Below are 5,067 nucleotides of genomic sequence, written 5' to 3'. Positions count from 1 at the left end.
TTTTTTTTCTTGTAGGGTCCTTTTGTTTCGTTTTACAACTTTGTTTTCCTTGCGTCCCATTTATCTATTTTTTCTGTTATCTTTCCTTGATCCTTTTGTCTTAATCATCCTTATACTTGGGTCCTTTTTATCTCTCCATTTTTTTGTCTTTCCGTCTCCTTTTTTTTCTAGAGTCCTTTCGTCCCAAACATTAGTTTCTATACTTGGGTCCTTCCGTGCTTTAATTTTGTTTTTATATGGGTCACTCCGTCCCATGAATATTAAAAATGTGGAACGATTCACGATTTTGTGTGTCATCCTTGTGCAGGGGCCATGCTAATAAATTTTAAAATTTATTTATTTCTACGTCTTATTCATATTTTCTTGGTTTTTTTGCTTCCCTATCCTTTTTTTTAATGTTTTATCGCAACTGTGTTACTAGTATTTCCATCCATAGTTTAATTTTTAGTTTCTTTACAAAATCAACTAGCAGAACTCAAACAATCCGCCATTTCGCAACCCATTATTATTATTTTTGGTCCATCTGTCGTTTTAATTGTTTTTCATTTGGGTCTGTGCGTCCCATCCGTTTCTTTTACTTGGGTCCTTCTGATCCAATTTTTTTTAACCTTTGATATTTCTTCTCACTTAAGTCCTTGTATCTAATTCATTTCTATTTTTTTTTGCGTCCTTTTTTACATTTAAATCCATCTTATTTTTATATTTTCTTGGGTTCTCTTGTTCATTTTTTTCCTTCCTTACCATTTTTGTTAAGTTTTGTTATCTGCAATTCCATAATTTATTTCCCCCCGATAGTTTTTTTTTAATTTCATATGTTTTTTTTTCACTTCCGCATTTGCGTCGTTCTGTCCTGTTATTTCATCATTTCTTTTTATTTACTCACGTCTCATTTATTTAGTTTTCTTTTTTGTCTCAAATCCCCCCGTACCTGTTAAGCATTACAGATGTAAATCCTGGGGTCGTCCGCCCGTTCAAATTGAAACAAAACTCTTTCCTTACAAAACAATAAGAATTTAACCATTTTCCACCCCATAGTTTTTTTTTAAGATTTTTTTTTTAGTTTCATCCGTCATTTAGTTTATTTTTTTCCTTAGAGTCTTTTCGATCAATGTTTGTTTTTACCACGGTCCTATTAACCAATTTGTTTTCACTTGAATCCTTCTGTTCTTATTTTTTTATAGGGTCCTTTTGTTTCGTTTTAAAACTGTGTTTTGCTTGATTCATTGCGTCCCATATATTTGATTCTGTTATTTTTTTTATCATTTTGCCTTAATCATCCTTATACTTGTGTCCATCCTATCTCTCAATAATTTTTTTCCGTCTAATTTTTTTCAGAGTCCTTTCGTCCCAAACATTTGTTTTTAAACTCAGGTCCTTCCTTTTTATACTTTTGTTTTTATATGGGTCACTCTGTTCCGTGAATATTTTCCACTTGCATCCATCCTCCCATTTATTTACAACTTCTACTATTTTCCTTCTGTTCCATTAAAAAAACATTTTTTTTAGGTCACCTTAGTCCTTCCGTTCTATTAATTTATTTTTTTCCATCATTAGCAAATTGTATTTTCATTGCATTTTATAAGTCGTGTCCTGCCACACGACTACTTGGGTCCATCCGTCTCATCTATTATTTTTTCATCTTTAGCTAATTGTATTACAAGATTTCTTTTTCAAATTTTTTTTAAAACTGGGTTCCTTCCGTCCCACCATCGCATTTTTTTTTTGGAGTCTTGCGTCCTTCCGTTCTATTATTTCGTTATTTCTTTTCCTTCACTCACGTCTCATATATTTAGTTTTTTTTTTTTTGGCTCAAATCCTCCCATACCTGTTAAGCATTCCAGTTGCAAATCCTGGGATCGTCCGCCCGTTCAAATTGAAACAAAAATTCTTTCCTTACAAAACAATTTTCACACCATATTTTTTTTTTATTAAAGATTTTTTTTTTCTAGTTTCATCCGTCATTTAAGTAATTTTTTTCATTTGGGTTTTTTTCGACCAATTTTTGTTTTTTTACCCGGATCCTACTAACCAGTTTATTTTTACTTGAATTCTTCCGTTCTTATTTTTGAAGGGTCCTTTTGTTTCGTTTTAAAACGTGTTTTACTTGATTAATTGCGTCCCATATATCTATTTGTTTCTGTTATTTTTTTTTATCATTTTGCCTTAATCATCCTTATACTTGTGTCCTTCCTATCTTTCAATCATTTTTTTTAATTTAATTTTTTTTTGGTTTTCCGTCTCATTTATTTTTCAGAGTCCTTTCGTCCCAAACATTTGTTTTTAATCTTAGGTCCTTCCGTTTTATACTTTTGTTTTTATATGGATCACTCTGTTCCGTAAATATTTTCCTCCCATTTTTTTTTTACTTCTGCTATTTTCCTTCTGTTCCATTAAAAAAATGGATTTAATGCATTTTAGTTCATATTGGCCCTTCCGTTCCATTAATTTAATTTTTTCCATCTCTAGCAAATTGTATTTTCATTGCATTTTATAAGTCGTGTCCTGCCACACGACTGCTTGGGTCCATCCGTCTTATCAATTTTTTTTTTTTAATTTTTAAAACTGGGTTCCTTCCGTCCCACCATCAATTTTTTCAACTGGGTGCCTTCGGTCCCATCGATTTTTTTTTAACTGGGTGCCTTCCGTCCCATTTTGTTTTTCTGGGTTCCTCCCGTCCCATCATCTTTTTTTTTATAACTGGGTGCCTTCCGTCCCATCATTTTTTAACTGGGTGCCTTCCGTCCCATAATAACTAGTTTCATTGCATTTTACAAGTCGTGTACTGCCACACGACTGCTAAAAATTTTGGGATCCTTCCGTCCCATTCTTTATTTTTTCTATTTTTAGGATCTTTCTAAACCTTTCATCACCTTTTTCACAAATTCACCTATTTTTTCGTTGCACTTTATACTTACATTCCTTTCTGGGAGCCTAAGGTGCGCCATTGTCGTAGCCATATTTTTTCCGAGCACCACTTTCCATTGAAAGCATAGAACAACGTTTCTGCACACATTCTTCGTCATCAAAGTTCGTATATAGACTGACGCGCCGCAACCCATCCGAATCCAATTCCACCGTTCATTGAAGAAGTGTTGGTTTAGAATCCTTCAATGATATTTGCAACACACCACTACAAATAATCTCGTTCATCCCGCGTGTTTCAATTACCACAGTTCATCATGATTTTCGTTGTCTAGAATAGAATGATCCAATTTGCATTCAAAGTGTGCTTTGAGAAAGATACTCAAAACCAACGAAGAAATTTAGTGTTAATTCCGATTATGTTTTTCTTTAAATTCATATTCTTGGATCCTTCTACTACACTAATGTAACCGCTTATGATGAGGAAGAGCAACTTCGAATCATCAGCAAGCTGAAGGGCTAAAGGGACTGCTTTTAAACGAAGTGAGGTTATCATTAATTGGCCGGTCAAGGATTTGATCGGTTGTTTGCAGTCCTCAGAATATCAGTGCTGCGGTTAGCTTTCTTAGCAAATACAAGGTCAGCCCGGCGGATAGGCATTGGCAAGGCCTAAAGCGTATTCTGAGATTCATTCAAGGTACCAGCGATACGGCGTTGGTATTCCGCAAAAAATGCGAAATCGGAACCACTCATCGGATATGCTGATACATATTATGCCAACGACTCTGATGAGTAGATTTGTATCAGGCTACGTTTACATGATCTCCGGGAATCTAGTTTCGTGGTCAACGAAACGTCATCCGGTAGTCAGTCTGTCGTCCAACGAAGCTGAGATAGGAGCCCTTTGACATGCAATAAGGAAGGTTTATGGTTAACAAACTTCCTTGATGAATTGGGTGTGGTTAGCACTCCTTTCACGTTAATGGAGGACAACATCCCTTGCATCCAGTATCTGGAAGAGGTGCGGATCCATCATCGCATACAACATCTGGACGTGAAGTATGATTAGGGAGATCGTAAGAAGCGGTCAGCTATCTTTGAGACACATCTCCACTTAGGACTAGCCAGCTGATGCGTTAACAAAGGCGTTACCAGGGGCGAGGCATGCGAAATTTTTACATCATCACACGGTCAAGCGAGACTACTCAAACTAAGTTCGTGGCAACAAAACACTGTTGCCAGAAATAATGAGTAGTTATCTCATTTTACTTATTGAGAAATGAGTACTTTCCCGGTTATAGAATATGAGAAGTGGATGGTGACAAATAGCTATCGCGTATGTAGAAAGTAGTTATTTAAGGACTTGACGAATGATTACGAATATAGATTAACTCTATTCCACCGCTGAAACCTGTGTTTGCAACAGTTTTAATTTGAATTTCAAATCCTGAATTCAAGTTGAACTAAAAACTCAATAGCTGAACTCAATTCTGCCGATTGGTTGTATTTAGTCAACTACAGCTACCTTTTTTTTTCAAAATTAATCAACGCGGATTTCAATATTGTTCGAAAAACTAACATTTATTTTGTATTATTCGTTCTCATACTTCGCTTTTAAAGTGAGCATACGAGATTTCCTGGTTTTATATTTTTTTATTCCCACTAAACCCAAGAAAACTTACAATCCAAAATGATTTAAAATGTTTTTCTACACTTTTTTAAACTTTTTTAAATTTTCGAAAATTTTCTTTTTAAAACTGATAACTTTTGTATTTTTGTTTTTAATTTTTAGAAATCTAAGAAAAAGTTTGAACCTCGTGAAAGCCAATGATTTTTTTTAAAAGAGGAGAAAATACTTCCTTATTAAAACATATGTTATGCTTGATTCGCTAGAAACTCATGACATATTTTCATAGTTTAAAAAAAAAAGAAAAAGTGATGTTTTATTTATTGTAGGGTATACATTCCAGATTCCCGGATCAAACTAAGGTGTAAATTAGGCTCAATTTGTCTGTGCATGTTTTATCAAATTTGTATTTTTTAAGTTTGTAACGAGATTTGGACACTGCTCACGTGGTTTCGATAAAAAAGGAAATTTTAGGTGTTTTTTGTCACTTTCTTTTGGATTTTTTTTTTCGTATTATCACCGAGTGAGAGATTGTCCGGATTTCATTCCCAGATATTGCCAGTTATTGTCAAATAATT

The 5,067-nt window shown here is 34.2% G+C and overlaps 1 pseudogene; it reads right to left on the bottom strand.

Annotated features, from left to right (window-relative positions):
- Positions 1 to 262: 262 nt before the first annotated feature.
- Positions 263 to 359, bottom strand: LOC129758840 (U6 spliceosomal RNA; annotated as a pseudogene).
- Positions 360 to 5,067: the final 4,708 nt, after the last annotated feature.

Source organism: Uranotaenia lowii, chromosome 3 (genome assembly GCF_029784155.1).
Source record: "Uranotaenia lowii strain MFRU-FL chromosome 3, ASM2978415v1, whole genome shotgun sequence".
Taxonomy (NCBI): domain Eukaryota; kingdom Metazoa; phylum Arthropoda; class Insecta; order Diptera; family Culicidae; genus Uranotaenia; species Uranotaenia lowii.
Note: the sequence above shows the minus strand (reverse complement) of the source record. Positions and strands in the feature narration are given on the sequence as shown.